We start from the raw sequence: 26,579 nt of genomic DNA, 5'->3' as shown, positions 1-26,579 counted from the left end.
TACATAAATGATTTGGATGCGAGCGTAAGAGGTACAGTTAGTAAGTTTGCAGATGACACCAAAATTGGAGGTGTAGTGGACAGCGAAGAGGGTTACCTCAGATTACAACAGGATCTGAACCAGATGGGCCAATGGGCTGCGAAGTGGCAGATGGAGTTTAATTCAGATAAATGTGAAGTGCTGCATTTTGGGAAAGCAAATCTTAGCAGGACTTATACACTGAATGGTAAGGTCCTGGGGAGTATTGCTGAACAAAGAGACCTTGGAGTGCATGCTCATAGTTCCTTGAAAGTGGAGTGGCAGGTAGATAGAATAGTGAAGAAGGCGTTTGGTATGCTTTCCTTTATTGGTCAGAGTATTGAGTACGGGAGTTGGGAGGTCATGTTGCGGCTGTACAGGACATTGGTTAGGCCACTGTTGGAATATTGCGTGCAATTCTGGTCTCCTTCCTATTGGAAAGATGTTGTGAAACTTGAAAGGGTTCAGAAAAGATTTACAAGGATGTTGCCAGGATTGGAGGATCTGAGCTACAGGGAGAGGCTGAACAGGCTGGGGCTGTTTTCCCTGGAGTGTCAGAGGCTGAGGGGTGACCTTATAGAGGTTTACAAAATTATGAGGGGCATGGATAGGATAAATAGGCAAAGTCTTTCCCTGGGGTCAGGGAGTCCAGAACTAGAGGGCATAGGTTTAGGGTGAGAGGGGAAAGATATAAAAGAGACCTAAGAGGCAACTTTTTCACGCAGAGGGTGTACGTGTATGGAATGAGCTGCCAGAGGATGTGGTGGAGGCTGGTACAATTGCAACATTTAAGAGGCATTTGAATGGGTATATGAATAGGAAGGGTTTGGAGGGATATGGGCCAGGTGCTGGCAGGTGGGACTAGATTGGGTTGGGATATCTGGTCGGCATGGATGGGTTGGACCAAAGGGTCTGTTTCCATGCTGTACATCTCTATGACTCTAAGACATGCTTTTTTTTCTAAGACTGCTGCTTTAAACTGAATGTTAGAAATGTTTTTAATGACCTTATAAAATATAAGAAACCACCTTCACAGAACTAAACCAAAATCTCATTGATTTCTACTTTAAACTCCATTTCCCAAAAATTTTCATCACACTTCTCACCCCCAAAAATCATAACATTGATGGTAATAATATATCCGGATTAAACACAAGGGTTATTATCACATTGAAGTTCTACACCAATCCATTTTGATCATGACATCCATTTTCTCCCACCTTTGCTCTTGACAACACATCTGCTACATCCCACATCTCTGTCACTGCAGTTGAAAAGTGTGGTGCTAGAAAAGCACAGCTGGTCAGGCAGCATCCCAGGAGCAGTCGAATCAGAATGAGGCTTGTGGCCCAAGGGGGCTGGCAGATAAATGGGAGGAGATGGGGCTGAGGGGAAGGGAGATGAGAATGTGAGAGGTCGATGAAGGTGGGGGTGAAGGTGATAGGTCAGAGAGGAGGGTGGAGAGGATAGGTGGAAAGGAAAATGGGCAGTTCAAGAGGGCAGTGCTGAATTGGAAGGCTGGATCTGGGATAAGGTGTGGGACAGGGGAAATGATGAAGCTATAATAGTATTTTCTGCATTCTGTTCAGGTAGGATTTGTCTGGTTAGCATGCAAAACAATACTGTCTACTTTAACTCGGTATATGTGACAATAATAAGTAAAATCAAATCAAAAGACATTATTGAAATTATTTGCACAATTGTTAATTAATAATCTTTCTGGGACATTAAACACAGCATTTATTTGAATTCAGACTCTTATATCTTGAGCTTCTTTAATCACTCCACTTTGCTTTCAGCTGCCTAGACTCTAAGCTCTGGGATTCCCTTTCTAATCTTCTCAACCTATCTATCTCTCTTCCCTCCTACATGATGCTTGGTTATAATACATTGACCTCTGAATCATTCAGTTCTGGATTGAAGTTCCACCCTCAGGCTCAAACAGAAAAATCACAACCTCTGGCCCTCCACTGCAGGCACACTACAATGCCAGAGCTACCGTCTTTGGGAAGGTACTGTTTTGACAAGGAGGATAGCAATTACACCCAGTGTTCTGGTCAATAGTAATCCTTAAATCAATATCATAAAGAAGAGTTTATCTTCTCATTATCATATTGCTTTTTTTTTGGGATGTTGCTAAGTATCTACTGGCTACTGCATTTGCTACATTACAACAGAGATTGCACCCAATTCAAAAGTACGTCATTGTTTGTGAACTGCTTTGACAGGTTTGCTGGTTGCAGCAAGTGTGATAAATACAAGTCTTCCTTTAAAGCCTATCTCTTTGACCATGTCTTTGTCACTTTTCATATCACTTCTCTATGTGGTTAGTGCCATTATTTCTCTGATATCAAGCCTGGGAACATTCTTTAGATAGTATACTGTATTAAAGTTGGTAAGCAAATACAAGTTGTCATTTTTGTTCAAGAAAATCACTTTGATTTATTCTCCCTTGTCTATTCTCTCTATTGCTTTACACCTAAAACTAACAGAATGAATGCATCGAGAGAGAGACCTGTGGCTACACTTGTCATGCCACACAAACACACAAATAAGAGTGGAGGACCAATTAATCCCTCAAGCCTGCTCTGCTATTTGATAAAAAAAAAGACTTTCCCATTTCAGATGGAGTTTGATTTAGATAAATTTGAAGTGTTGCATTTTGGAAAGGCAAATCAGGGCAGGACTTATACACTTAATGATAAAGTCTGGGGGATTGTTGCTGAACAAAGACACCTCAGAGTGCAATTTCATAGCTCCTTGAAAGGGGAGTCACAGGTCAATAGAATAGTGAAGAAAGTGTTGGTATGCTTTCCTTTATTGGTCAGTGCATTTAGTATAGGAGTTGGGAGGTCTTGTTGCAGTTGTACGGGACATTGGTTTGGCCATAGTTGGAATACTATGTGCAATTCTGGTGTCCCTGCTATTGGAAGGATGTTGTGAAATTTGAAAGGGTTCAGAAAAGCTTTACAAGGATGTTGCCAGGGTTGGAGGGTTTGAGCTTTAGGTAGAGGCTGAATAGACTGGGGCTGTTTTCCCTAGAGCATCAGAAGGTGAGGGGTCACTTTCTAGAGGTTTATACAATCATGAGGGGGGGGCATGGGTAGGGTAAATAGACAAGGTCTTTTCTCTAGGGTGGGGAGTTGAAAACTACAGGACAGAGGTTTAAGGTGTGAGGGGAAAGATTTAAAATGGATCTAAGGGGCAACTTTTCACAAAGAGGATGGCGTGTGCATGGAATAAGCTGCCAGGCAGAGTGGTGGATGCTGGTACAATTGCAACATTTAAAAAGCTTCCAGATGGGTAAATGAATAGGAAGGGTTGAGAGGAATATGAGCCAAATGCTGGCAAATGGCACTAGTTTTATTTCGGATACCTGGTCAATATGGACAAGTTGGACCGAAGGGTCAGTTTCGGTGCTGTATTTCTCTATGACTCTATGACTCTATTCCCACTCTGCTCTCTCTGTTAATAACTTAACAGCAATTTGTAACTTGAACAATGAAAAGTTCTGAAGTGTTTCATCGTGGCCATATTAGTCAAAGACTAGAGTCACACAGGAATGCAACACACAAAGAGATCCTTCAGCCCAGTGAGTCTGTGCTGGTCAAGACCAAATACATAAATATTCTAATCCCATTTTCCTGCATTTGCCCATAGCCTTGTATGCCTTGGTATCGCAAGTGTAGATCTCATGAGAGTTTTTTTCTCCACCACCTTTACTGGCAATGAGTTCCAGATTTCCACAAAGCACCCACTGAGTTAAAAACAAATTCCTCATATTCTCTCTAAACGTCTGAATACAAAAGTTAATGACAGCTAGTTACTTAGGCTCCTAAATTGTAGAATGTATTGAGTGAAATCATGAAAGCTCTTTCTCCCTCTTAAACATCCTTCATTAAATGTCAGACTATCAGACTCCAATTGTAGCCATCCTTTCCCAACAGTACCTTTGGAATGAAGTATCCTCTGAAGTTTACATCCGCAGTTGTTTCATGTGTGATGCTCGTTGGTACAACATCACCAAACCTCTGGATTTCATGGATTACTGCAACAGTATATGGCAGATCTTTCTGATCCTCAACTCTGGGAGGTCGTTCTGATCCAATAACTCCGATAATTTCCTCATAAACCTTTTCTGTGAACCGAACAGATTTTTAAAGTCATTGGAAGTGCTGTCATGATATCTTCAAACAAGTTCAAAATCTCAATCAAGGAAAAAGGAGAGTACGCAAATTGAAAATCATCCAACAAGGTCAGCTCCCGAGTGGAACTAGTCAGAGTGCTTCTTACTCTGGATCTCTGGATATTTCATCATCAGAAGCATTCCCCAACGAAGTGTGGTTGAGGTGGTCTCCATCCCTGCAGCAAACAGGTTAATCGTCGTGTACATTAAGTTGTCTTCATGGAAGTATGAATGAGGGTTGGCTGATTCCTAAAAAGAAAATTAACAATGTAACAACACAGAATTGGAATGGGACCTGAACTGTGTAACTGAAACCTAGGTAATGCAACACAGAGTAGGGATCAGAAACATGAGACATCTGTATATTTACTCCTGTATGCTGCACTGTCAGAGGTACAGTTTTTGTGATAAGATATTATTCCAAAGCTGTTGATTGCCTCTCAATTGATGCACATTAAACAAAATCTATTCCATTGCACCTTTCAGCACACTTAAGATGTCCCAATGCACTTCAAAGTCAGTAAAGTGTATTTTTGTAGTGCAGTCAACATTATAACGTGGTTCTAGCCAGATCCTATTGATGTTGGACAAATCCACATCAGAAAAGTGACTGCACTTCAAAACTGATTCATGGGCTGGAAGATACTAGGGCATGCTGGAGTTATGAAAGACACAGTGCAAATGCCAGTTCTTCCTTTATTAAAACAAAGATTGTTTTCACACCCTTTACCTCAAATCATATGCATTTGCATAAAAGGAGTCCATTCAGACTATCATGCAAATATCGAACTGAACAAATTTGACTTTTTTCTCTGAAATCGAGAGTGCGCTGCTGGAAAAGCACAGCAGGTCAGGCAGCATCTGAAGAGAAGGAGAATCGACATTTCAGGCATAAGCTCTTCATCAGGAATGTGGCTTGTGGGTTGGAGCCGAGAGATAAATGGGAGGCGAGGACCGGGGAGGGGGGGGGGGGGGGGGGGTTCCGTCCTTGTTGTGTTGGGAGGGGTGGGGTTCAATGGCTGTGGTGTGTGAAGTGGAGGAGATGCGCTGGAGGGCATTGTCAACCACATATTGCAATCGTGGAAGGAGGAGGCCATCTGGGACTTTCTGAGGTGGAATTGGTCATCCTGGGTACGGATATGGCAGAGGCGGAGGAATTGGGAATAAGGGATGGTGTTTTTAGGAGCCAGGATGGGAGGAGGTGTAGTCTAGGTAGCTGTGGGAGTCGGTGGGCTTGGAGTAGATGTCGTGGTTAGTCGGTCGCCGGGGACAGTGTTGGAGAGGTCCAGGAAATAGAGGGAAGTTTCCAAGATGGTCCAGGTGAATTTGAGGTTGGGATGGAAGATGTTGGTGAAGTTGATGAACTGTTCAACCACCTGGTGGGAGCATGAGGCGCCGCCGGTACAGTCATCGATGTAGTGGAGGAACAGGTGGGGGATGGTACTGGTGTAACTGCGGAAGATAGACTGATCCACATATCCGACGAAGAGGCAGGCATAGCTGGGTCCCAGGTGGGTGCCCATGGCTACCCCTTTGGCTTGGAGGAAGTGGGAAGATTGGAAGGAGGAGGTGTTGAAGGTGAGGACCGGTTCAGCCAGGCGGATGAGTGTGTGAGTGGAAGGGTACTGGTTGGGGAGGCATGAGAGGATGAAATGTAGGGCTTGGAGACCTTCATCGTGGTGGACCTATGTGCACACGGACTGAATGTCCACAGTGAAGATGAGGTGTTGGGGACTGGGGAAATGAAAATCTTGAAGGAGGTGAAGGGCATGGGTGATGTCACGAACATAAGTGGGGAGTTCCTGGACTAAGTGGGACAGGACGATGTCGAGGTAAAAGCGATGGGTTCGGGGGGACAGGCACAGGCTGAGACAGTGGGTTGACAGAGGCAGTCAAATTTGTACTCGGCACCGCCCTCCGGACCTGTCCATCACTCCCCCCTCTGACCTATCACCTTCTCCCTCACCTTCACCCACCTATCGCTTTCTCAGCTACCTTCCCTGCAATCCCACCACTCTCCCTTTTATCCTTTTATCTCTCGGCCCCCAGCCCACAAGCCTCATTCCTGATGAAGGACTTATGCCCGAAATTTTGATTCTCCTGCTCCTCGGATGCTGCCTGACCTGCTGTGTTTTTCCAGCACCACACTCTCAACTCTGATATCCAGCACCTGCAGTCCTCACTTTCTCCCTTTTGCTTTGAAATACATAAATATAAATATAACTTTGGAAATGTGACAAAATTCTTAAAACGAAAGTGGAGTTTTTAACCTGCCGTTGTTTGACCATTAATGCATCAATAAAACTCCTCAAGTCATTGCCATCTAGTTTCTGACGATTTTCCTTGAAGTAGCCTTTGAGGAAGACAATAGTCTGCTCTATGTTGGTAAAAACCTTATTGTGCCACACAGGAAAGAATTTCAGGACTGGAAATACGTTGTACAGCTGCAAAATCAAAACAACGCAATGATACTGATGAAAATATCAAAGCAAAATAATTATCTGCTGTGATGAAGCTACTTTTTTAACAAGGTTATGCTATTCTTGGTTTTTTATTCCAGAGGACGTAAACAACATAGACTCCGAAAGGGCTGGTGTTGAAGCATTTTAGGCCCAGTTTGATAATAAGACCATAAGACCATAAGACATAGGAGTGGAAGTAAGGCCATTCGGCCCATCGAGTCCACTCCGCCATTCAATCATGGCTGATGCGCATTTCAGCTCCACTTACCAGCGTTCTCCACGTAGCCCTTAATTCCTCTAGACAACAAGAATCGATCAATCTCGGCCTTGAAGACATTTAGCGTCCCGGCTTCCACTGCACTCCGTGGCAATGAATTCCACAGGCCCACCACTCTCTGGCTGAAGAAATGTCTCCGCATTTCTGTTCTGAAATGACCCCCTCTAATTCTAAGGCTGTGTCCACGGGTCCTAGTCTCCTCGTCTAATGGAAACAATTTCCTAGCATCCACCTTTTCCAAGCCATGTATTATTTTGTACGTCTCTATTAAGTCTCCCCTTAATCTTCTAAACTCCAACGAATACAATCCCAGTATCCTCAGCCGTTCCTCATATGCTAGACCTGTCATTCCAGGGATCATCCGTGTGAATCTCCGCTGGACACGTTCCAGTGCCAGTATGTCCTTCCTGAGGTGTGGGGACCAAAACTGGACACAGTACTCCAAATGGGGCCTAACCAGAGCTTTATAAAGTCTTAGTAGTACATCTCTGCTTTTATATTCCAACCCTCTTGAGATAAGAGACAACAATAGGCGGCACGGTGGCACAGTGGTTAGCACTGCTGCCTCACAGCGCCAGAGATCCGGGTTCAATTCCCGCCTCAGGCGACTGACTGTGTGGAGTTTGCACATTCGCCCCGTGTCTGCGTGGGTTTCCTCCGGGTGCTCCGGTTTCCTCCCACACTCCAAAGATATGCAGGTCAGGTGAATTGGCCATGCTAAATTGCCCGTAGTGTTAGGTATGGGGTAGATGTAGATGTAGGGGTATGGGTGGGTTACGCTTCGGCGGGGCGGTGTGGACTTGTTGGGCCGAAGGGCCTGTTTCCACACTGTAAGTAATCTAATTGCATTCGCTTTCTTAATCACGGACTCAACCTGCATGTTTACCTTTAGAGAATCCTCGACTAGCACTCCCAGATCCCTTTGTGCTTTGGCTTTATTAATTTTCTCACCATTTAGAAAGTAGTCCATGCTTTTATTCTTTTTGCCAAAGTGCAAGACCTCGCACTTGCTCACGTTAAATTCCATCAGCCATTTCCTGGACCACTCTCCCAACCTGTCTAGATCCTTCTGTAGCCTCCCCACTTCCTCAGTACTACCTACCTGTCCACCTAACTTCGTATCATCGGCAAACTTCGCTAGAATGCCCCCGGTTCCCTCATCCAAATCATTAATATATAATGCGAACAGCTGTGGCCCCAGCACCGAACCCTGCGGGACACCGCTCGTCACCGGCTGCCATTCTGAAAAAGAACCTTTTATCCCAACTCTCTGCCTTCTGTTAGACAGCCAATCCTCAATCCATCCCAGCAGCTCACCTCGAACACCATGGGCCCTCACCTTGCTCAGCAGCCTCCCGTGTGGCACCTTATCAAAGGCCTTTTGAAAGTCTAGATAGACCACATCCACTAGGTTTCCCTGGTCTAACCTACTTGTTACCTCTTCAAAAAATTCCAACAGGTTTGTCAGGCATGACCTCCCTTTACTAAATCCATGTTGACTTGTTCTAATCAGACTCTGCTCTTCCAAGAATTTAGAAACCTCATCCTTAATGATGGATTCTAGAATTTTACCAACAACCGAGGTTAAGCTGATTGTCCTATAATTTTCCATCTTTTGCCTTGATCCTTTCTTGAACAAGGGGGTTACAACAGCCATCTTCCAATCATCCGGGACCTTTCCTGACTCCAGTGACTCTTCAAAGATCTCAACCAATGCCTCTGCTATTTCCTCAGCCACCTCTCTCAGAACTCTAGGGTGTATCCCATCGGGGCGAGGAGATTTATCAATTTTAAGACATTTTAACTTTTCTAGCACTATCTCTTTTGTAATGGCAACCATACTCAACTCAGCCCCGTGACACCCTTTAATTTTTGGGATATTACTCATGTCTTCCATTGTGAAAACTGACGCAAAGTACTTGTTAAGTTCTCCTGCTATTTCCTTATCTCCCATCACTAGGCTTCCTGCATCAGTTTGAAGTGGCCCAATGTCTACTTTTGCCTGTCGTTTGTTTCTTATGTACTGAAAGAAACTTTTACTATTATTTCTAATATTACTGGCTAGCCTACCTTCATATTTGATCCTCTCATTTCTTATTACACTCTTTGTTATCCTCTGTTTGCTTTTGTATCCTTCCCAATCTTCTGATTTCCCACTGTTCTTAGCCACTTTATAGGATCTCTCTTTTTCTTTAATACATTTCCTGACTTCCTTTGTCAGCCAAGGTTGTCTAATCCCTCCCCGGTTAATCTTTCTTTTCTTGGGAATGAACCTCTGTACAGTGTCCTCAATTATACCCTCAAACTCCTGCCATTTTTGCTCTACTGTCTTCCCGGTTAGCCTCTGCTTCCAGTCTATTTTAGTCAGTTCCTCTCTCATGCCCTCATAATTACCTTTATTCAACTGTAACACCATTACATCCGATTTTGCCTTCTCCCTTTCAAACTCCAGACTGAACTCTACCATATTATGGTCGCTACTTCCTAAGGGTTCCCTTACTTTAAGATCTTTTATAGAGTCTGGTTCATTGCAAAGCACTAGGTCCAGAATAGCCTGCTCTCTTGTGGGCTCCATGACAAGCTGTTCCAAAAAGCCATCCTGTAAGCATTCCATGAATTCCCTTTCTTTAGATCCACTAGCAACATTATTTACCCAGTCCACCTGCATATTGAAGTCTCCCATGATCAATGTAACCTTGCCTTTCTGACATGCCTTCTCTATTTCCCAGTACATGTTGCGTCCCTGGTCCTGACCACTGTTAGGAGGTCTGTACACAACTCCAATTATGTTTTTTTTGCCTTTGTGGTTCCTCAATTTCACCCACACAGACTCCACATCATCCGACGCTATGTCATTCAATACCATAGATTTAATTTTGTTCTTAACTAACAAGGCAACCCCACCCCCTCTGCCCACCTCTCTGTCTTTTCGATAAGTTGAAAAACCATGGAGGTTTAACTGCCAGTCCTGACCCCCCTGTAACCAAGTCTCTGTGATGCTAACAGATAGCTAACAGATAATGCCTCAGGCAGAAGGCTTTCAAGTTTTAAAAAATAACACTTGTTCAATTAAAGGGGAGTGGCCAGTTCTCCCAGCTCAGATTTCCTCTGGTTTGGTTTGGTTTGGTTTGGGTTTTAGCAGAAGTGGGGAAAAAGCTGCTGGATCCAAAGAAGCAGGTCCAGGCTGGTACTCTCTCTCTCTGACCTCTAATCTGTAAGACCCTGTGTTTGATTTTACTTTTTGTGCAAAGGGGTGCTTATGGGGATTGTTGCAAGTATTTGGAATAGCATCATTAAGTTGGGATGATCTGTTGGGTTTTCAGAGATGTTAAGTTATTCAGTATTCTGTTTTCTGTTGTTTGCGTTCCATTCAGCAATCTTGTAAATAAATTGTTCTGTTTAAAACTAAATGGTTTGGCCAGTGGCATCTGTTCTGGAATATCCACCTTACACCTGCTTAAAACAAAGTTAGGGTCTGGGCTACCTTTTTGAAATGTTTTGAGGGGTCTGACATGGTCCATAACACTGCTCACATCTAATGATTTACAATTACAACAAGGTGATTCATAAATCTTTAAAACATTATGAATCTTTGGCAAATAGAGAATGTTTTTAAACATTGTGACTAATTATAAGTTTCTACTATAGTTATCATCACGCAATGCCTGAAAGAGTGGTGTAAACAAATTCAACATCTTTCTAAAGGGAATTGGATAAATACATGAAACAATCAATTTGCAGAGTTTTGGGAAAGAGGAAGGGATTTTGACCAATTGGACAATTCTTTCAAAAGAATTGGTGGAGGAACACTGGGCTGGATGATCAACCTCTGCATTGTATGATACGATGGTGTAATTCCTGAAGTGCAATCTCTGTGATCACCAGGTGGAAATTTAATGTGACATTAATGTGTGGAAACTGAGGCAGCTTGACAGGGTAGTTAAGAGGATGTTTTCACTTGTCAAAGTATTTACAGCCACTGTTATAACTTTCAAAATGATAGATCCCACACTTCAATCAGAGATGGGGAGTGACTTCTTCTCTCAAAATGTCATCAGTCATTAGAATTCACTGCTGGGTTCCATATTGAATCTATTCAAAGTAGAGTTGATGGGTACAGTTTCATGAGCAGGTTTGCAGACACAGGAGGCTGTAAACTTCTGTGGTTGACATTGCCACCCACCTGCCCATCCCCAAACTCACCCACCATGTTATGTGCAGAAGGAGCAAGCCTAGGGCAGCCTGCCTGCCCTCAGCCCAATTAAAGCCCTTAACCTGTCAACTAATGACCAGTTATATTGCACTACAGATTTAGTGACACTCCACTTGCAGCCCCTTTCCAATTACTGCAAGTTGCAAATGATCTTTTCTTGAATGTATTACTCTTCAAAAACAGGCTGAGACTTATGTGGACCATAGTTGAACCAAAAAGTTGAATATTTTCATTCACTCTCTTTATTAAACCAATAAATGTTTCATCCTCATAATCAAATCTGTCACCAAAAACTATAGAGGAAATTATTTTGGCCACAGCAGAGTTCATTTTCATAGTTGGATTAAACGGTTGGCCTGCAAAAGAAATTTTAAAGATCACACTCAATCAAATATTGACTCTTTACATGAAATCACAGTTGCATAGCTCTTTAAATAAGACCCTGAAGCTTGTTCCCTTGGCTGTTAAAGGAAGGTGGCCAGAAGGTAGCAGACACTCAGGGTCAAACAGTCAAAGAGATGTACAGCACAGAAACAGACCCTTCGGTCCAATTCAACCATCCCAACCAGACATCCTAAATTAATCTCGTCCCATTTGCCACCATTTGGCCCATTTCCCTCTAAACCCATCGTAGGCATACACCCATCCAAATATCTTTTAAATGTTGTAATTGTACCAGCCTCCACCACTTCTTTTGACAACTCGTTCCATACGTACACCACAATTTGTGTGAAAAAGTTGCCCCTTAGGTCCTTTTTAAATCTTTTCCTTCTCACCCTAAATCTATGCCCTCTAGTCCTGGACCGCAGGGAAAAGGCCTTGTCTATTTACCCTATTCATGATTTTATAAACCTCTATAAGGTCACCCCCTCAGCCTCCGACACTCCAGGGAAAACAGCACCAGTCTATTCAGCCTCTCCCTATATCCAGAATTTCGTTAAGACTCCTTCACTATCCAACTAGTGTTGTGGAACTGCAGAACAGTTCATGAACTGAGACACTGATGAACTAGAAATCTATGAATAGTTGGTCATTTCAATCGATTGGGGTGGGGGGGGGGGAGGGAGCATACAGCAATAATTGTGATTTGTTTTGGATTGATCTTACAAAGATCTTGTAGGAACACAGTGGTCTGAATGTTCCATTTCCGTGATATAGGTTTCTGTAATTCTTTCATGTACATCTGCACTCACAATTAATGCATACAGAGAAAAGAAACAATGGTAATTCTGTTCACTTACCTCAGACAAACTCACCTTGATAAGCATCAATTCTTTTTACCAGAAAATCTGACTCCTCAATTATTTTGTCTTCAATGGTTTTCTTTCCCATTCCAAAATCTCGTCATGTGCTGAGGGTAAACCTTCGCATTTGCTTCCATGACTCCCCATGATCGAAAACAATACCTTAAATTACACCATCAGAAAGAAACAAACACTGTGACTCTTGGAATATTCATTTTAACTGACGACATTCCTCAAAGAATTGAGGGCAGGACTAATTAACTAAATTACACACGGTGAAATGAGAAAGGTTCATATTTGTATCATTTCTAAAGTATATTTCAATAGGCAACCTGTGGGCATCCTAAATGCTTCAGTCACTGAGTTACTTTTCAGGTGTTAGAGTATAGGAAGTGTGTTAACCAATTTATTCACAGCAAGCTTCTGCAAATTGTTTATTTTCCTGATGTTGATGGAGGGACAGCATGGAAAGACCCTTCGGTCCAACCCATCCATGCCGACCAGATATCCCAACCCAATCTAGTCACACCTGCCAGCACCCGGCCCATATCCCTCCAAACCCTTCCTATTCATATACCCATCCAGATGCCTTTTAAATGTTGCAATTGTACTAGCCTCCACCACTTCCTCTGACAGCCTATTCCATACACATACTACCCTCTGTGTGAAAATGTTGCACCTTAGGTCTCTTCTATATCTTTCCCCTCTCACCCTAAAGCGATTCCCTCTAGTTCTGGACTCTCACACCCCAGGGAAAAGACTTTTTTTATTTATCCTCATGATTTTATAAACCTCTATAAGTCACCCCTCAACCTCCGATACTCCAGGGAAAACAGCCCCAGCCTGTTCAATTTCTCTCTTTAGCTCAAATCCTCCAACCTTGGCAACTTGCTTGTAAATCTTTTCTGAACCCTTTCAAGTTTCACAACATCCTTTCGATAAGAAGAAGACCAGAACTGCATGAAATATTCCACAAGTGGCCTAACCAAAGTCTTGTACAGCCGCAACATGACCTCCCAACTCCTGTAATCAATACTTTGACCAAAAAAGGAAAGTATACCAAAAGCCTTCTTCACTATTTAAGCAAGTAATTTTTGAAGGTTTTATAGCTTGCATGGATATGTTTCAGCATGGATCTGTCCAGTGGTCAATGGCTTATTGCTGTGGAAAATGCTTACAACTTCGTCTGATTTATTTTGGGTTAATAATCTAAACTTTAGACTTGGTTCAACTGAGATGAACTAATTCTGCTGAATATCTACTTTCTGGAGCTCTGGATCTTCATACTTTTCATTGTACTCGGCTTTCACCTCAATTTGCCTTTTGGCACAAGGTTCTTCCATCATATAGCCTCATGCTCAGTCTCAAGGGATTCATTTTCAGGTCACCACCTTGGATCACTTCGCACAGCTCTGTAAAACTCATATTGTTTCATGAGGTACATATCTATCTGAAGCTTCACATTTAGTTGGTGCTCTCCTTCGCAGTCACCACTCTAACAGTAACAAAGCATTTGTCAATTTTAGACCTGATGATAACAACCTGTTGAATGATGTAAAATGATTTGTCGCAATCATTGGCTCACAAACCAACCTTATAGGCACAATATGCTTATTTCTAGCTAAATGCTTGCGTGAAGAGTGTTTTGCAGTTAGCACACTGCTTTTCCCATACTGGATGTGCTTCCTTGCCCCTGCAATATTTACATTTTACCCTCTAGCCTTGCTCTTTCTGCTGGCTTCTATGCAAATACTGGCATTTAGCCTCTTCAGCGTATTCCACCATTCAATGGATCCTGGCTGATCTAGAGCCTAACAGAGATTTACCTATTTCAGATTTAGAATTAACATCTGATCCAGCAACCACTCCCATTTTAGAAGAGAGTTCCAAAGACCTGCAATCATTTGTACTTCCTAAAGTTTCTCCTGAATGGTCTGGCCCTCTTTCTCAAACTATATCCTCTGGTTCTGGAATCCCCAAACAGTGGTAATATGGATCAGACCAAACTGCCTCAAACTATTCTGAAAATAGTCTAGACCATCACTTTTTCTTATTTTCAAGGTAAATGTAAGGTGTTGCTTACTAGATGCAATTTGATTGGTCAAACTACCAGAATTAAAGCAAAACATTAAAGTTCATCCATTATATTGAAAATGATGCAAAAGAAAGAAAGAATTGGAATCACTTAATTCATTTGAAAACTTAACAAGATAATACATTCAGTAATTAACTGAATTACTAATTAACTGTTCCAATATAGTAACATCCCATGAACACACCCTTGGCAAAAGGCAGATTCAGAAAACAGATTGTCTTACATGCAGTTCTCCAATCCAACAAGAAAGAACATCAAAATACAATTCTGAGAGAGAGAGAGAGAGCCTGAAGGTGCTGGGTATTTGGTTCGGGGGGGCTGCAGCGTGCGCCAAGTCTTGGGAAGAGCTTATCAGCAAAGTGAGGGAGAAACTGGGCAGATGGAAGCTATGGTTGCTCTCCATCGCGGGAAAAAACCTGGTCATCAGGTGTGAGGCACTGCTGTTATACACGGCACAGGTCTGGCCTATTCCCAGATGTGCCGCTGCAGTCACCCGGGCCATCTTTCAATTTATATGGAGATCAAAGATGGACCAGGTCCGAAGGGACTCAATGTATAAAGGTCTGGGCAACGGGACAAAATATGCACCCAATGCCACCCTCACCCTGATGGCCACTTTTGTGTGTGGCTGCATCAAGCTGTGCACGATCCCCGATACGCAAACACCAAGTGTCACTACATACTGAGGTTCTACCTGTCCCCGGTGTTACGAAAGATGGGCCTGGCTTCGCTGCCGCGGAACGCTCCAAGTAGTTGGACCATTCCATACCACCTGTCCTTCGTGGAGAAGTTTATGAAGAAAAACACCTTTGACCTCAAGTTCATCAGGAAATAGTCAGCACGTAGTGTCCTTGAGACCCTTCGGGAAAAGGACAGGGCCGATCCTATTGAGCGGTTCCCTGAGCAGACTGTCAAAGTCATTTGGCAGAATGCCTCATTGCCAGAACTTTCCAACGAGCACCAAGACACGGCTTGGTTGGTGGTGAGAAGGGCTCTGCCTGTGAGATCCTTTATACACACCCAAACTCTCAGCCGCACCACACGCTGCCCTCGAAGCGGCTGCAGGGAGGACGAGACTGTCACACACCTCCTTCTGGAATGTGCCTACGCAGAAGAAGTCTGGAGAGGAATGCAGTGCTGTTTGTCGAGGTTCGCCCCAAGCAGCGCCGTGACACGGGACTCCGTGCTCTACAGTCTGTTCCCCAGGACGCACACCAAGACGAACATCAACTGTACCTGGAGGATCATCAACTCGGTGAAGGACGCTCTCTGGGTGGTCCGAAACCTGTTGATCTTCCAGCTGAAGAAGTTGACCCTGACTGAGTGTTGCAGACTGGCACATTCCAAGATCCAGGACTACGTGCTGAGGGACGCGCTGAAGCTTGGGGCAACTGCCGCCAAGGCGCAGTGGGGAAAGACCACCATGTAATATCTGCCTGTCTAAGAAGAACAGGGGGCCCATGCAGTCATTTGGGCTCTGCTGACACCTCAGCAGAGGAGCTGCATAGTAAATGCACAGACTTGTATATAGGAAAAATAAATTTCGATGTCGAAATGTAAAGCAATGTAATGTGTGCACAAGAATGGCATGACCAATTGTAAAGAGACCCAAATAATTTTATGAATAAAGTTTGTTTTTGAAATAAAGAGAGAAAGAGAGAGAGAGGGAACTCCAGCTTTCAGCTGTAGCAAAGAGAGATGTCACTGAAGCTGAAGGTCCCGGTTCTGTCAGAGTTTGAGTACATCCCTTCAGGCTACTTCTTTTGTGTCAACTTTTAAAACTATCAAAGATCTCACAAGCTGTTCACCCCAGTGGTCTGGTAGACTGCTCGCCACTCTGCCTTAAAACCTCTGGGCGGCACGGTGGCACAGCGGTTAGCACCGCTGCCTCACAGCGCCAGAGACCCCGGTTCATTTCCCACCTCAGGCGACTGACTGTGTGGAGTTTGCACATTCTCCCCGTGTCTGCGTGGGTTTGCTCCGGTTTCCTCCCACAGTCCAAAAGATGTGCAGGTCAGGTGAATTGGCCATGCTAAATTGCCCGTAGTGTTAGGTAAGGGGTAAATGTAGGGGTATGGGTGGGTTACGCTTCGGCGGGTCGGTGTGGACTTGTTGGGCCGAAGGGCCTGTTTCCACACTGTAATGTAGTGTAATCTCTCTTCAAACACCAGAGGGCAAAGTAACCTCTTAAAGCCATAGCATTGTCACACCTCACCTCCCATAAAAAAGTAACCATCAATATATAAAGATTGGCTTCATTTTTAAAGTCCTAGGTTTTATGCTATTAGTGCATAATACATATACATTACCTTGTCTAAGTATGTAAACCTTCCCTGCTACAGTCTATTTCAGTCCATGCTTTCCTGCCACTGAACACCTCTGTCTTTCCTCTTCAAAGTTGTGACAACGCAAAGACAATTACGGTCTCTCGACCTGCCACATGTATAACTTTCAATTTGACTGGCTGCAATAATAAGCTCCACAAACAGGCCAGAAGCTTTGTCCTTAAATTTCTCTAAACACTTTAAGATGTTATCATCTATATATCCAAATGTCTCAGACACATTACAGGCAGCATAAATGTTGAAGTATTGCAACATCAACACCAAGCTCAAGGTTTCCTTCTCAATCATGGAATACTTCCATTGATGATTAATCAATTTGCTGGAAAAATACCCAATAGGTCTTTCTATCTTCTCATCATCCTCTTGCAAGACTACAGCACCAACACTCACATCACTTGCATCGATAACTACCTTGAATGGCTTTGCATAATTAGGTGTAGCTAACACCGGGGCAGTGATTAAAACGGCTTTCAGACTACCAAATGCCATCTGACAATCCGCTGATGAACTTTATGTATGTCCAATGACTTTGATTGGGTATCCGCAATGACCAGGAACATTGAGCCCTTGAAAGGACCAATTTGGTCAATATGCAATCAAGTTCAGGGTTTATCCAGCCATTCCCAAGAATGCTGGGTGCTCCCGGTGGCAACTTTTATCCTTGTTGACACTGAAGGCACTTCCTCACCAATGCAGATATGTCAGCATCCAATCCTGGCCACCAGACATACCTTCTTGCCAATATCTTCATTTTGGAAACCCCTGGATGACTCTGATGGAGTTTGGCCAGTATTTGGCCTTTACTCGAGACAACTAGTTTCACCACGACAGGATCTTTTCTTGATCACAGTCAGATATTGTCCACAGTGACTGGCAATGATGTCCTGAAAGTTTAAAACCAAAGCCAACTTCTTCAAGGGAGGCACCACCAGTGGAGTATCTGCCAGTGGGAGGCGACTCAAGGCACTTGGCTTCCTGCACTGTGTTCTAACTTGTATGTGCTGAGAATAAGGCCTCAATGCAGAATTCTATCAGAAGCTACGTCTTTCTTCAGTAGTCCTAGCAGGGGTTGGTGATCTGTTATCATGACTAAATCCCATCCATAAAGGTACTGGTGGAACTTTCTCACACCAAAGATGACTGCTGGACCTTCCTTCTTGATCTGGCATACTTGCATTCAGCATCAGCCAAGGAAGCATTTTTATCAGGCATTCCGGTCCATGGGGCCACCGGTGAGCCAGCGGTACCCCGATACCATACGGGGAGGCATTGCATGTCAGCATTACTTCTCCCTTCAGACCTTAGTGGGCCAACACCTTAGATGATGATAGCTGTTTTCTTCACTTGCCGAAAGGTTGCTTCTTTGTTTCGCAACCACTTCCAAGGCTGACACTTTATCAACAGCACGTGTAAGGGAGCAAAGATGGAGGCCAGGATACATATGAATTTTCCAGAATAATTCACTAACCAGATGTAAGTTTGCTCGCTGAATGGAAGGTTCGCTTTCAGATGCTTCATCATCATACTAGGTAACATCATCAGTGAGCCTCCGGTGAAGTGCTGGTATTATGTCCTGCTTTCTATTTATGTGTTTAAGTTTCCTTAGGTTGATGATGTCAATCCCAGTTCTTTTTCTCAGAGGGTGGGAGATTGGGTCCAAATCGATGTGTTTGTTGATAGCATTCCAGTTGGAATGTTATGCTTCTAGGGATCCTCGTGTGTGCTTGTCCTAGGATGGATATGTTGTTCCAAAGTGGTGTCCTTTTTCATCTATATTTAAGGATAATAGTGACAGTGGGTTATGTCTTTAGTGGCTACATAAGGGCAGCACAGTGGATAAGTGGTTAGCATTGCTGCCTCACAGCCCAGGGACCCGAGTTCAATTCCAATCTTGGGTGACTGTCTGTGTGGGGTTTGCACATTCTCCCCATGTCTGTGTCGGTTTCCTTTGGGTGCTCCAGTTTCCTCCCACAGTCAAAAAATGTGGAGGTTAGGTGAAATTGGCCATGCTAAATTGCCCATAGTGTTCAGGGACGTGTAGGTTAAATGTATTAGTCAGGGGTAAATATAGGGGAGGGGAATGGTTCTGGGTTACTCTGCAGAGGGTCGTTGTGAACTTGTTGGGCCGAAGGGCCCGTTTCCACACTGTAGGGATTCTATGATTCTGATATGGTGACAAAATGTCTGAAAACGAAGCTTCCAGCTCAGCGAGCAAACTTACCTCCAAAACCTCAACTGAATTCACTAACCAAAGGAAAGAATTAAGCTCTGGTACAGACATGGGAGCCAGGGCTCTTTTGATCACTCTCACTTTCTCCTCCAATGTGTGTAACCTGGTTTTGTCCGTTCTGTAACCCAAGTAGGTCACTTGGACTGTCTGGAACACACACTTGTCTCTTCTATTATATTTCTCTTTTCAAAGTTTTCCGTTCCAATTCAAGCAGGTGAAATTCCCTTTCTCTTTCTTTTTGTTCAGGCAGGGCCATTCTTTCCATTTCTTTATCCCTTGCCCTCTAATTCAAGCTTTTTCGTTTGCAATTGGCGTTAAGCCATTTCCAATCACTCCAATTGCATTTCTGGCAATTGTACAGGCTGTGTGATTGCTACAATTATGTCCTCTTTTCTCACAGGGACAGGCAATCCCAACACCAATATTCTTGCCAAGTCCAAAAGCTTTGCTCACATTTTGTGAAACTCCCAGGAAAGTTACACCCCAGGAAACGCTTGGTGACTGATGGAGCCATTACTGCACAAGGCACACCCTGTTTAAACCAACCAAATTCAACACCCAAAATAACAGACACCAACACTTCCCACACCATAAGACCATAAGACACTGGAGCACAAATTAGGCCAAATGGCCCATCGACTCTGCTGGGTCATTCAGTCATGGCTGATACATTTCTCAATCCCATTCTCCCGCCTTCTTCCCATAATCTTTGACTTCCTTCTCAATCAAGAACATGTCTACCTCTGTCTTAAATATACTCAATGACCTGGTCTCCATAGCATTCTGTGGCAATGAATTCCTTAGATTCTTCACTCTCTGGCTGAAGATGTTTCTGTTCATCTCCAAAACTGTCTCCTAATCACACACTGCCCCTGTGTCCAATCATCCTAAATTCAAACTGGAATTAGAGAATTTGATCCCGACAAGAACCCCTAATTTCTTATGTTCCAGACCAAGCCTCCTTAAAGTATTCAGAAGACAGTCTCAACCCTAACCTTTTCTTATTTTCAAGGTAAATGTAAGGTGTTGCATTCGCGATTCAATTTTTTTGGTTAAATCACCGGATTTAAAGCAAAACACACTTTATTCATCCAATTAAAATACATAATCAAGAGTCATAGAATCCTTGTAGTGTGGAAACTGGCTGTTCAGCCCATCATTTCCACACTGCCCCTCTGAGGAGCATCCCACCTGGAACCACCCCAGTGTAACACTGTCCTGTAACACTGCATTTCCTATGGCTAATCCACCTAGCCTGCACATCCCTGGACACTTTCAGCAATTTACAATGGCCAATTGGGTCCGTGGCAATGTGAGGCAGCGACGCTAACCACTGAGCCACTGCGCTGCCCCAGAAAGAAGGAATGAGAGCAACTTAACTTTATTGGAAAACTTTACAAACTAATAGATACAGTAACTATTAGTAATTAACTGACCCAATATAGTAACATCCAATAGATACACCATTGGCAAAAGTCAAATTCAGAAAACACATTGTCTCACATGCAGTAATCCAATCCAGGAAGAAAGAATTTCAAAACACAATTCTGAGAGAGGGAGAATGCCAGCTTTTAGCTGTAGCAGAGAGAAATGCTGCAGTTTTTCACATCCGCAGCATCTTCTGCTGCAGGTTAGGTTGATTGGCCACACTAAATTGCCCATAGTGTCCAGGGATGTAGAAGTTAAGTTGGTTTGGCAGAGTTACAGAATAGGGTAGGGATTGAGTCAGGTGGGATGTTCTTTGGAGAGTTGGTGTGGACTTGTTGGGTTGAAATGGCCTGTTTCCACGTGTAGGGATTCTATGATTCTAAAGATCTTGGTTCTGTGGCAGTGTGACCACACCCCTTCATGCTGTATCTATTGTTTCAATGTTTTTAAAAATCCCCAAAACCTCACAAGCTGTTTAATCCAGTGGTTCTGGTTAACTGTTTGCCACCTCTGCCTTAAAACCTGTGTTCAAAATAAAAAGATCAAAATAACCTTGTAAAACAACAGCACTGTAAAATGGAAGTAATTGAACTTTATTGAACATTTCTTTTTCTGTTCATATCTTAAAGACTTTGATCAGATCACCATCTACATTTGAGAAAAGCGACCTCACGTTTATAATCTCTCCTCATAACTTAACTAGGAGAGTTAATAAGCTAGGAACCAGGAAAAACGTTTGCAGCTCTACTTTTAAAAATGCTGTGATACCTTTCATTCCCATCAGAGAGAGAAGGTAGGAAGAATTCCAAGAAGTGTACCACTGACAATACAGCATTCCTCCACTACCTGGAAGTATTAACCTGGATTATATGTTTGAATCTCTGAGACGGAACTTGAGCCCATACTATCTGACTCAGAAAGAAAGCCACCAATTGTGCCATAGCTTAGACTAGATTGTACTGTAAAACAGTGAGCTCTTTTCACAACTTCAGGTTGTGCTGCACTTAACATGGGATTGATGAGTTAATGGTCCAACAGGAAGATGTCTGAATTCACACCATTATGCACACAAAACTTTTTCAAAGCTTTTTCATTTGAAACGTCATAAAATGTCAAATATAAAGATATTCGTATGCAACAGATCAAGTTGATAAATAATTTGAATATAAAGTTTAAGAAGCCTAGATATTATTATCAGAGATAGTAGGATCAACTGTGTGTGGCATTCCCTTGTCTACAAGTGCAGAGCTATACTGAATTTACAGACAGAACCAAGTTATTTGGCCTAAATGGTCGGTGAAAACTTTTATGCTCCACACAAGCCTCTTCCTACCTTTCTTCATGTATCATAAATCTCAGTTGACACTGGGTCAATTGTTAATTTTAAATTGGAGCTCAATGGATTTCTCTTCACTAAAGGTATTCAGAAACTTGAGGCAAAAGTGCACTATTTCACAAATGAGTCAAAACGTGTGGCGCTGGAAAAATGCAGCAAGTGAGGCAGCATCCGGTGAGCAGAAGAATTGACATTTCAGGCATGAAGTGTTATGCCCGAAACATCAATTCTCCTGCTCCTTGGATGCTGTCTGACCAGCTGTGCTTTACCAACACCACACTTTTTGACTCTGATCTCCAGCATCTGCAGTCCTCACTTTCCCCGAATTCGCAGATGAACCAGGTTCATAACAAGTTATGTTCCCAAACCTGCAATATAACCTTTGACACAACAACAAAAATATGTTATTAACATTTCTATAAAAATCATGGAAAATAGGATGCTGAACGGATTTACTGAACACCCTCATGTTGACATCATTAGGTCTAGGATAGCGGCTATAATTTCTGGATATTGCATGATTAAAAACAACCGTATATTTTAGAAATTACAGAAAATTAGTTACAATCTTATTCGATCAATTTTTTTTAATGTTTCTTTCCTCAAGTTCTTTAAAACATAATGCTTTAAAAAAAATTAACCCAAGCGAAACACTGAAACGTATTCATTATCTGAACAGGGACAGAATACAGTCTGACTTTAACTGATAAGTTATACAACAGTGACGATGCAAATTACCATGTCCTTTCGAAACCGCTTCAAATATTGGGATGTGTGCTCTCTCTCCAAATTCATCTGCATTGTTGACGAGAGCATCCTTCACTGCTTCATAACCGGTCAGCACCACTGCAGTTGTGGGTCCCAGCTTGATGCTAAATACCTCGCCATATTTCTCAGATAGCTTCAAGAAAAGGTTTACACAGACAAATTATTACAAGTTTTTCTGTGACACGTCCATTTGTTGTTCATTACACCAGTGACCTTTCAGACTGTTCCATGAGCCACACATCGATCCCTCACTCAGCAGCACTCCCCAGCTCTCAGGATCTACACTGGACATTCACATCAGCTCCAGCTCACCCTCAGACAACTTTCAAAGGCATCAGCTTCAAATCCATTTCTCACATCCTCAACATGTCTTTAGCTTTATGCAGCTCTGTCAGTACGTCACTCAAATACAATGTAAAACATTCTCATTAATATCCTGTTCACTCTCTCTACTGTACCATTTGTATACCTTATGACAGATCTTGACTCAGTTGCCACACGGTGGGCCAGTACTTAAGCCAAATCTCTGATTACATTAGCCTTGTGCTCCTATTGTTGGTTGCAAAAACTACTTGTGCCCCTGTGATGGAAAAGAAGGTTTGAGACTGAATCCCAATAAATCTGCTACCTTGTGGTTTAACAGGGGAGATTTAAGTGTGTGAGGGAGAGGTGCAAGGGTAAAGGGTAAGGATGCAGGATGTTACAGTCTAGTGTATGATCTGGCTTCAATGCTGGAAGACATTGGCCTAAAGTCACTAAGTGTTTCTTCAGTTGGTATCTCCTATTCACTACACCAGTGACCTTTCAGACTGTTCAATGGGTCACACACCCAGGCAGCACACCACTGTCCCTGGGGATGGAAAATGTCATGCTGACTGGTACCTGAGAGAATTCTGCACCTGGTGGATACTGGAGAGGCCTAAGAATATGGCCACCCCCTACCACATAACATTTTTATTGAAATTCTTTCTTACTTCTGTTTTTTATCACAATATATTTGTGGTGCCTTTTCAGCTGTGACTAAACACTCAGACACTCTCACTGATGTGGGTGGTCAGGACTCAGGGGATGAATACACTCAATTCCATTACTTGGCCAACATGGTTTGGAAAGTGAGGAATGCAGATGCTGGAGATCAGAGTTGACAGTATGGACAATACAGAGCATAAGGGCATTTGAAGGGTTAAACATGAAGACTGGTGGAATGTTACAAGGATCTGTGGAATTCTACATCACTCCAGCACCAGGGTCCCAGATTCGATTCCAGCTTTGAGCGATTGTGTGGGTGTCCTCCGGGTGCTCTGGTTTCCTCCTATAGTCCATTGATGTGCAGGTAAGGTGAATTGGCCATGCTAAACTGCCCATAGTGTTAGGTGCATTAGTCAGAGGCAGTGGGTTATTCTTCAGAACGTCGGTGTGGACTGGCTGGGCTGAAGTGCCTGTTTCCACACTGTAGGGAATCTAATCTAATCTAATCAGCTATAGAACAATGGTGATATAATTATAGTTATGTAGTATAATTAGATTACATACCAACGGCAGCATAATCAGGTTAATCAAAGCATGTGACATATAAGTAAATGTTCGCATGATGTAATAGGGTCAACTTCGGGCTGAAAACCATTGTGGCAGATGTAATAGTAAATATCTAATCATATTATAGTAAAGTAAGATTAAGTTTGAAGTCTTTCCTATTTCCATAGCGGCAGAGGTAGAGAGATAACATGAACTAACGTCATTGGTCTGTTGCCTAACTGCAGAAAGAATGTCATGACTTAACACAATTGGACACATGCTGATAAACTCGCATGATAACTAAAGATATAAAAATAATGGACCCCGAGGTTCGGGGGCCAATCAGGAATTCGCTTTCTGGTTGTCACGGCTTTTGTTTGCAAATAAAAAAAAAATCATTCTCTTGAAGGACTCTCTGCGTCACCTGGTAATTCTCCACAAGTGTGTTGCTGGAAAAGCACAGCAGATCAGTCAGCATCCAAGGAGCAGGACAATCGACGTTTCGGGCATAAGCCCTTCATAGATTCCGAATCACTGTCCGAGTCTAACTCCCTCTTACCTTCATCAAAGATTTGTTCAGCTTCTTCAGATCCAACATGTGCAGGTTCCCGATTACTGGGAGAGAAGGGGGTCCCGGGGGGAAGTTGATGACTCCAGGATTTTTCAAGCCGCTGTTGAAATACAGCAGTAGGATAATGGTCAGAGCCCCCAGCAACACCAGGGTGACAGCATCCACAGGGAAAACACTTAGAATCGACATCCCGGGATCGAAACTGGCAACAGGAGGGGCCGCAGTTTATATTCGAGCTCAGCTCCTGCACTGAAAAGATTCCAAAGGGAAATCTCTCACTGATCGATGTGGTTTTAAACTCTCGGATTATCTGAACTTTCCCTTGGTCGAAACCTTGTTGGACTGCAGTGGGTGGAAAGGGTCTTTAAATCAATTGGAAGGCAGGAAAAACATAGCCCCTCCCAAACATCTCATCTCTCCACTGTAAACAGTCACAAAAAACAACACCTACCTCTCACTTAGTGATAAAAATGACCCAGTCACGATACTCAAAGGGCAAAATGAGCTCACTTGTGAACGATGTTGGTATTACTGAATCCGTTGGGAAAAATGAGGCAATATCAGCAAAAAGTAAATTTACAATGCAGAGAGAAACTAAGTTAAAAATCGCACAACACCAGGTTATAGTCCAACAGGTTTAATTGGAAGCACTGGCTTTCAAAGCGCTGCTCCTTCATCCGGTGGTTGTGGAGGACAGAATTGTAAGGCACAGAATTTATAGCAAAAGTTTACAGTGTGATGTAACTGAAATTATACATTGAAAAATACCTTGATTGTCTGTTGAGTCTTTCATCTGTTCCAGTGCCACGATAGTTTCACTTCTTTCATGTGTAAATCACAAAATCTTTGTTTTAAAGTTGCATTCTCAGGTTAGCTGTAACAATTGGTGTTAGCTAGACAATATGTTGAAGGTTCAACAGACAATCAAAGTATTTTTCAATGCATAATTTCAGTTACATCACACTATAAACTTTTGCTATAAATTACAATTCTGTACTCCACAACCACCTGATGAAGGAGCAGCGCTCCAAAAGCTAGTGTCCTTCCAATTAAACCTGTTGGACTATAACCTGGTATTGTGTGATTTTTAACTTTGTATACCCCAGTCCATCTCCAAATCGAGAGAAACTAAAGTCCCATTCTCCAAACATGGTGTGAACAGCGAGGCAACACACCCTAGCAATAAAAAAGAATGAGGCTTATTGATATCCATGACCATGAATTTTGCTGAATTTGCCTCTGTATCACGAGGTGAGGGGTAGGTCATAGAGTCATAGTGTCATAGAGATGTGCAGCCTGGAAACAGACCCTTCGGTCCAACCCGCCCATGCCGACCAGATATCCGAACCCAATCTAGTCCCACCTGCCAGCACCTAGCCCATATCCCTCCAAACCTTTCCCATTCATATACCCATCTAAATGTCTCTTAAATGTTGAAATTGTACCAGCTTCCACCACTTCCTCTGACAGCTCATTCCATACATGTACCACCCTCTGCATGAAAAAGTTGCCCCTTAGGTCTCTTTTATATCTTTCCCCTCCCACCCTAAACCTATGCCCTCTAGTTCTGGACTCCCCGACCTCAGGGAAAATACTTTGTCTATTTACCCTATCCATGCCCCTCATAATTTTGCAAACCTCTATAAGGTCACCCCTCAGCCTCCGGTGCTCCAGGGAAAACAGCTGTTCAGCCTCTCCCTGGAGCCCAGATCCTCCAACCCTGGCAACATCCTTGTAAATCTTTTCTGAACCCTTTCAAGTTTCACAACATCTTTCCGATGTGTTGTTTTTGGCAACTGTTCACAGTTGAGAAATGAGATGATTGGGGGGGGTGCTACGTTTTATTTCCTGCTCACGGCTTCTCTGTGGTGCTTTGCTGTTTTGTGCTTTG

General features: G+C 43.1%; 1 pseudogene; it reads right to left on the bottom strand.

The window, feature by feature from the left end:
* The window catches only part of LOC140464803 (cytochrome P450 2K3-like), a 44,355-nt pseudogene extending 19,348 nt beyond the window's left edge, over nucleotides 1-25,007 (bottom strand).
* Between the last annotated feature and the right edge of the window lie 1,572 nt (nucleotides 25,008-26,579).

This window comes from Chiloscyllium punctatum, chromosome 40 (assembly GCF_047496795.1).
Source record: "Chiloscyllium punctatum isolate Juve2018m chromosome 40, sChiPun1.3, whole genome shotgun sequence".
In the NCBI taxonomy this organism is placed as follows: domain Eukaryota; kingdom Metazoa; phylum Chordata; class Chondrichthyes; order Orectolobiformes; family Hemiscylliidae; genus Chiloscyllium; species Chiloscyllium punctatum.
Note: the sequence above shows the minus strand (reverse complement) of the source record. Positions and strands in the feature narration are given on the sequence as shown.